Below are 8,241 nucleotides of genomic sequence, written 5' to 3'. Positions count from 1 at the left end.
GTCATCCGCAACCCGCGCTGACGCTGGGGTCGGCGCCGCCGCTGGCGCTGCTGCTGTCGCTACGGTCAATCTGGGGCAGTTGGCCTTCTTGTGGCCCCTCTGATTGCAATGGAAGCAAATCAGGTCTGACATCTGCACTGTGGGGGCGGGGGCAGTACAATCCCTGCCAAAGTGCCCCGTCTTGCCGCACTTGTAGCAGCCTGTCGATCCCGCTCTACAAGCTCCCTCATGCGGCCTGCCACATTTCCTGCAACGGCTCTGGCCCGGTTGGCCCTTTGACCTAACGTCGGATCCCTTGGGTTTCTTCCCCAAAACCCCTGTAACCTGCTCAGACTCGACTTTCCTCTTCCTGACATGCTCCAAATCGAGCTCCCTCTCCCGCGCCCTGGAAATCATGGACTCCAGGGTAGGGCAGGCTGAATAGTTGACATGCTCCTAAATATCAGCCCTGAACATATCACGGTAGCGGGTCTTCCGCATCTCCTCATCCCCCGCATACTGGAGTACCAACAGGGCCCTCTCCCTGAACTTGGCGGTGATCTCCGCCACTGTCTCAGTCGTCTGCCTCATATCCAAAAACTCTGTGGCCAGCTGCTGAAGCTCCACAGCCGGCGCAAACTCAGCCCTGAATCTGGTCACGAAATCTGACCAAGTCATAGCCTCGACGGTTGGGGCTCCCAACGAGTCACCAACCGACTCCCACCAGTCTCTAGTTCTATCCCTCAAACATCCCGCAGCAAAGCGAACCTTCGACCCTTTCGGGCAGGAGCTCGTCAACTGCGCAGACTCAATGTCTGTGATCTATCTCCTGGCAGCAATGGGGTCCTTCACCCCGTGATAATCCGGCGCACCACTCCCTCGGAAGTCCTTGAAGGACAATGTGCGCGTACCCGTCTGGCTAGTCGCCAGATCACTCCTGAATGCCCGGAGGCGATCCTCCATCAGCTCAACAATCCCCTCCTTGATCGACCCGAAAATGACCGGGGTCGACTCAAGGATGCCTCTCGTGATCTCAGACACGATGAACTCGCGTAGCCCGTCATCAACCTGCTCGGATCCTGCACCCGAGCCTGATCCTGACCCTACTCCTGATCCTGAACCTCCTGCTCCATGACGCGTGGTCGTCAGGATCATACATTCTATTGATAGGTCTCACACACTCTCCAAGTTTCCTGGTTCCATCTCGACGCTCCCTGACTCGAGTAAGGATCCTCTGCTTCTAGTAGTACGGGCCCATACTACCTTCCACATCTATCCGTACTTTCCTCAAGGATTGCTTCAACTTCACTAAGTCCCTTTACCGATACCCTTTTCCACTAATCTTGTCCTAGGCTTTCCTAGGGCACCCTCCGACCTACTCTCCGCCATCAGCTGCACAAGGGGTCTCTGCTATCCTTCCCTATCTAGCTTGCGAATACTGTTACATATCCGCTCACTAGATAGTTAAAGTTAGCCAGAACCCTTATAGCACAAAGCAAGCAGCATTCGTGCATTAAGTAACCACTTCAGGCATAACCTATACAAGCCATCCTACTGCTGACTAACAGTCCTAGCATACAGCTCATACCACAGGCATATAAGGAATCCTTCCTAGATCCTTAGCCCTACTCTAGCATGTAGTTCTCAGAATCATATATATCAGGCATACAAGGCACCCTCCTAGATCCTTAGCCCTAATCTAGCATGCAGTTCTCAGAATCATATATCATATAACTTATCATAGCAAGTATGGGTATCTTGGGGAAAACTTACTTGAGCTCGGCCTGTCGCACGCATCACACACCTTGTTCTTTCTCAAAACTATCTGACTCAGATTTTTGAAAACCATTTTCTTTGTAAAAATCTTTTAATCCCTCGGTTTGAGTCCAGACACCCTGAGGGTGTGTCCGAATCCCTCAAACCAGGGCTTTGATACCAACTTGAAACATCCCAAATTTCAAGCCCACAAATTTCATTTTTAATTAAGTAAACCACAATATAGTTTACCAAAAAATTTCCCATGCCATGTCATTTGTAAAAATAAATATAACAATGTGTCTGAAAATCATATTGTCAAAGAATAAATCAGAGTACATTCCCAGAAAACTCCATGCGGAAATCATGTGTGTGTGTGATGCGCTGCTACACCGCCGGCTCCTTCCCCTTAGACGAAGAGGTACCTGAAACTAAAACTAAAATTGTAAGCACAAAGCTTAGTGAGTTCCCCCATCATACCACATACCATACAATCACATAGCATATAAACTGCCGGGCAATTCTGGGACGCCCGTCCTACCCATGTCAAGCCATTATGGGGTGCTGACCTACCCATGTCAAGCCATTCTGGGGTGCTGACCTACCCATGTCGAGCCATTCTGGGGTGCTGACCTACCCATGTCAAGCTATTCTGGGGTGCCGACCTACCCTCCGGTCTTTCAACCGAACATGGGGACTATTTCACCCCCTACTGCTAACACATAATATCATATCTCAATCATACTGTCAGACGTATCTGGGGTATCCGACCTACCCATTGGTCCTAACGACCGATTCGGGGACTAGTCCCCTCCTACTGATACTATCTCACATAACATAGCAAACTAGCATAGTCACATATCAAACAAGCTAGCATACTCGCATATCAAACAATAGCAGACCAGACAATTATCACAAAGACAATCATCTCAGCTAAACAACTACTAGTGGGTCGGCCTTGGTGTCGTAGACCCACTTCTACTGGAAGGTAACTCACCTCGATGTCGTGTAGTGTCTGAACTGTCCTCGGCGTGAAGGTCGGCCTTCCTCGACTTCTCAATCCCTACACGACAACCTTCAAGTCATCAAACCGAACATACAACCCAACCAGGGTCAATACCAAAACCAGGCAAAGTCAACATAGGTCAAAGTCAACACCCAGTTGACCTGACTCGCCGAGTTGGTCTACCAACTCGTCGAGTCCATGCTCCACTAACCCGATCCAACCCCGACACCACTCGTCGTGTCTTGTGAGAACTCGTCGAGTTATCCTTCATTCAAACCATCGGGACCATCTTCATCTGACTCGCCGAGTTCTTCCTTCAACTCGGCGAGTTCATCTCCCTCATAAGAACGTGTCCACTCTATGACTCGCCGAGTTGTATGAACAACTCGTCGAGTCCATCTTTAAAGGTTGGTAGATTGCCTTGGACTCGCCGAGTCTGTTCATACACTCGTCGAGTCCCATGATTCCTAGGTCCCTTTACGAGTCTAAACATTTACGGGACTTCCTTCCCGAGACACTGGTCCACCCACAGAAAGGATTTAGTGGTCATTACACACCGACTCGCCGAGTTCCAAGAACAACTCGTCGAGTCCCTTCTTGACCCTTACTATACGGTCGATTTAAATGGGTCTTAAAACGTCAAAACCATAGATATGGCCTCCTAATGTCCATTTTATACGTAAAGTTCCAAACTTGGTGCACATGCATGGGGTTTTTGGTTCAAAAATCCATAAAAGGTGCTCTACAATGTGCATGGGGCTCTCATGGCCATAAAGTTGGCACCTTTATGCCATGAGACCCCTCCAATGACTCATATATGAAAGTAGAACCCCATGAATCATTTCACAAATCCGAAAATGGCTTAGAAAGCCCTAAATGCACCCAAAATCTAGGTCCTAAAGATGAACAACCAAATGGAAGACAAAAACAGGGGCATTTACCTTGATTGAGCTAAAGATGGAATAAGATCTCTGGATCTACAAGCCCCAACTCGAATTCCCAAGCTTCTTCCTTCCTTACAAGCTTCACAAACTACCCAAAAGCACCAAAAATGGCCTTAGATCACTCAAAGCGGCTAGGGTTTCGATATGAAGTGTTCTGGGAGCATAAGGGACGATGGAGGCTGCAATAAGATGTTTAAATAGGGTGCAAACCCTCAAATCTAGGGTTTCACCCATACAACACCTACTCGCCGAGTCGGTCTCCGACTCGTCGAGTAGGTCACTTAAACTTCCCGTGGATCCCGTCTCTACTCGACGAGTTGGGCCACCAACTCGTTGAGTCCCAGAGAAAAATACATAAAATTCTTGAATTAAAGACATACCGGGAATCGGGTGTTACATGTAAATTGTCTTCGAAAGGAAGAATATTGCCTCCTCGAAAATATGCGTAGGTTGAAATAATTCACATGCATTTAATTTTACTGTTCTTCGACTGAAACAAATTTTGTTCTTCACACGAGTGTTGGTGATAGTGATGTTCAACAATTCAATTGAATTGTTAATTTCCAAGTTACATTTGTTGTACTTTAGCTATTAGGAACTTGTCAATTTGTTCATAACTCCGTAAATCTTAACAATCTCCCACTTGGAGGCTTGAACAACTTAGTTTTTCTCTGTTATCCAAAATTCTGCAACATTCTTTAATCACACTCTCTCTCTTGTTCTCTGTCGTGCCCTTTTCTCAAACTTCTAAAAGGCCATTTGAATCCATAGAAAGCTTCAACTTCTCAGTGGTAACCACCTTGGTGAACATATCTGCTGGATTATTCGTGCCAAGGATTTTCTTCAGATTTAGAGTTCCATCATTAATTAACTCTCGAATGAAATGGTACCTCATCTGAATGTGTTCCGTTCTACTATGAAACAAATGATTCTTTTCCAAGTAAATTGCACTTTGGTTGTCACAATGCAGTACACAATCTTCCTGCTGCATTCCAAGTTCTGATAGAAAGTTCTTCAACCATATAAGCTCTTTGGTTGCTTCTGCAATACCCATATACTCTGCTTCTGTAGTTGAGAGAGCAACACTCTTTTGTAATCTGGACATCAAAGTGATTGATGTACCTCCAATCGTGAACACATAACCAATTGTGCTCTTTCTTGAATCCACACATCTACCCAAATCAGCATCGGCGAACCCTTCTAAGATCACACCCTTTCTTCTTAAACATAGGGCAACCTCAGATGTTCCTTTCAAGTAGCGTAGTAACCACTTTACCCCCTCCCAATGCTCTCTTCCTGGATTTGACATGAACCTGCTCACAACTCCCACTACATGAGAAATGTTTGTTCTGGTGCATATCATAACATACATCAAGCTACCAACCGCAGATGCGTATGGAACTTTAGTCGTTTGTTATTTGTCTTATTCCATCTTTAAGGATTGAATCTTTGAGAGTCTCAACTGACTTACCAAACGTGTACTTCTGGCTTTAGCATCTTCCATGCTGAACTTTTGTAAAACTTTCTTGATGTACTTAGCTTGTGAAAGTTTTAGTGTACCAGTAACTCTGTTTCTGGCTATGCTCATGCGCAATATCTGCTTAGTGGCCCCTAGGTACTTCATCTCGAACTCTCTGGACAACTGTTTTTTAATCTTGTTGATCTCTTACATGTCGGACCCAACAATTAACATGTCATCAACATACCATAACAGGATGATGTATGAGGAGTTGAATTTCTTCAAGTAACGACAGTGATCCATCTCACATCTGTTGTACCCACTCCCTTGCATGAAGCTATCAAACTTCAACTACCACTGTCTTGGAGCTTGCTTCAATCCATACAAACTTTTCTTCAGTTTGCACACTATATTTTTCGTACCAACTATGGGAAAACCCTTTGGTTGTGTCATGTAGATTTCTTCTTTCATGTCACCATGGAGAAAAGTTATCTTCACATCTAGCTTCTCTGGATGGAGATCTTTAAATGCTACAATACCCAAGACCATTCTGATTGTAGTCATCTTTACAACTGGAGAGAAGATCTCATTGTAATCAATTCCTCTCTTCTGTTGAAACCCTTTGACCACCAACCTTGCTTTGTATCGTTTTGTGCCATCATTATCATCTTTGACCGGAATTACCCATTTGTTGTGCAGTGCTTTCTTCCTTGTTGGGAGCTTGACCAAGGACTAAGTATGGTTCTTGTCAAGTGAGCTTAACTCGTCTTCCACAGCCTTCTTCCAATATATGGAATCTTTCATCCTTAAGGGCTCTAGATAAGACTTAGGTTCACCATTCTCAGTCAACATCAAGTAATTAGCTGAAGGAGAATACTTGACTGGAGGTCTTCGTACTCTAGTGGATCTACGGACAATAGGTGTTAAGGTTTTTGCATCATCTAAAACTGTTGGATTAGGTGTCTAAGCCCATAACTATAATTGGTATGTACTTGACCCGAGAGTAGCATGATCCATTTTGGGTTGCATTCACAAGAACTGTAACATTCCATTTTTCAAGTAGCTTCAAGTTCATCCCTCGGATTTGAATTAGGTCACTTTTAGCCCTTGGTTTTGAAGGAAGTGGCAAAAGGAGGGCCTAGTGGCAAAAAGGAAGTTTTAGGGTTGAAGTAGTACGCCGGGCGTACATGTGGTACGCTAAGCGTACTAGGGCGCGCCCTAGTACGTTGGGCGTACGTGTGCCAGGAAGGAACCCTCACTTTTAGGGTTTGTGGAGTATTTAAACACTTTATGGACCAACTACTAGGATATCAGATCCAATGGGCCGGCATTGGTGCCTTCGACCCCTTAGTATAGTGAGGATAACTCACCTCACACTACTAAAGTCCCACGGATAAACTTCATCTGCTGGTTGAAAAATTCCCGAGCTGTCAATCATCAAAACATTGCCCAATTAATAATTGGGTTCCAATACATAACCATAAGTCCATGCTTGGGGTAAAAGACTGCTTTACTCCAACCTAGCTTGATACAAGTCCAAGGCCCAACTCACACTCCAAAGGCCCAAAAGTCAAGTTATGGGCCAAAGCTCAACATATGGCCCAATTTTCCAAATTGGGCCCAGACCTCTACATGGTCTTTTCTTAAGGCCCATCCATTTATTCTAGTCCAAAATATTGGTACTCCAGTGGCCCAATGTCTCATAATCATCAAGGCCCAGTTATGGCCCGCCTATGGGCCTTATCTTAAAGCCCATCTAAATATTCTAATCCATATGCTTGTTTTTGGATGGCCCATCAATAACCCAATCACCAAAGCCCAAAAGAAAGGCCCAACTCAAGGCCCAAGTGAAATTAGGGTTTTCACATGAAATGACGATTAAGGTTAAGTTTTCCTACTTAACCCATTAAGGACTTATTCCATTAAGTCCAATATTGACTTAGGTTAATTGCAAATGATAATTAATTAATATTTTAAGTTTAGTGAATAATTCAAGTGCGGGTCCCGATCAAATTCCCAAAATTAGGGTTTCAAGACATTAGGGTTTTCCAAACCCTAATTAGGGGTTCCAACCCAAATACTAGCCCATTAGTCACATAGTTGGGCTTTTAGGTCAATTAGGGCTTCATTGGGCCCATTAGGGTTTCATTAGTCGGGTACCACCCACTACCACCTCGGGTAGTGGTGGTTAATGGCGGCTCACGGCGGCGGCCACCACCTCACGGTGGTGGTTATGGTTCTAGTCCATTTTTGTCCAAGCATGCCAAAAACAACTAAGCACAAGCAAAAGCACACCGCCACCCAACACGGCGGCTGGTGGCGGCAACCACCATCTCACAGCGGTGGTTATGAGTTTCTCTTCATTATTCTAATCTCTAATTGCATTTTACAATGCTTTAACCCAAAAATAACACACACACACACACACTAATAGATAAACCCACACACAACTACCCTTGTGGTGGCCGACGGTGGTAGATGGTGGTAGCCACCACCTCACGGTGGTGGTGGTGGCTGTTCTTGTGAGTTCCAGCCAAACGGAGCCACCTACAACACACACACACACACACACTTTACTTGGCAAAAAGAGCTTCGCCACCCACCTAGTGGCGTACTGTGGCGACAGTGACACAAAAGGAGGGCAACAACGGCAACTATGGCTTGTCCTCCTACATTCCCGACGTCCCATCGTCGATCTTCGTCTTCAGTCACGACAAAAGTGGCAACAGTGACGACATAAACGAAAGAAGAGAAGAGATATGGTGGCAACGGATGCTCATGGTGTCCACTCAATCTTGCCGGAAGGGAAACAGCCGCAAGAAATGGAGATGACGGCATCGGCTCAGGGGCGGACGCAGGAATAAGTAGCAGTAGGTGCACAAAAAAAAATTCCAATAAAATATAACAAAAAAAAATATGAGTGCATTAAACATAACAAACTATTGTAGACAAACTTCGTGAAGGGTAAATTGGTCTTTTCATGGACAGGTTCTTGGTCTCGTGGAGCTTGTTTTTGTGTTGGTTGTGGTTGTATAAAGTTTTGAAGGCATTATTACCAAAATTTCATTCCGAATTAATGTATTTTTATAAGTTCCATT

The sequence above is a fragment of the Lactuca virosa genome, chromosome 4 (genome assembly GCF_052849685.1).
Source record: "Lactuca virosa cultivar CGN04683 chromosome 4, Lactuca_virosa_CGN04683_v6, whole genome shotgun sequence".
In the NCBI taxonomy this organism is placed as follows: domain Eukaryota; kingdom Viridiplantae; phylum Streptophyta; class Magnoliopsida; order Asterales; family Asteraceae; genus Lactuca; species Lactuca virosa.
Note: the sequence above shows the minus strand (reverse complement) of the source record.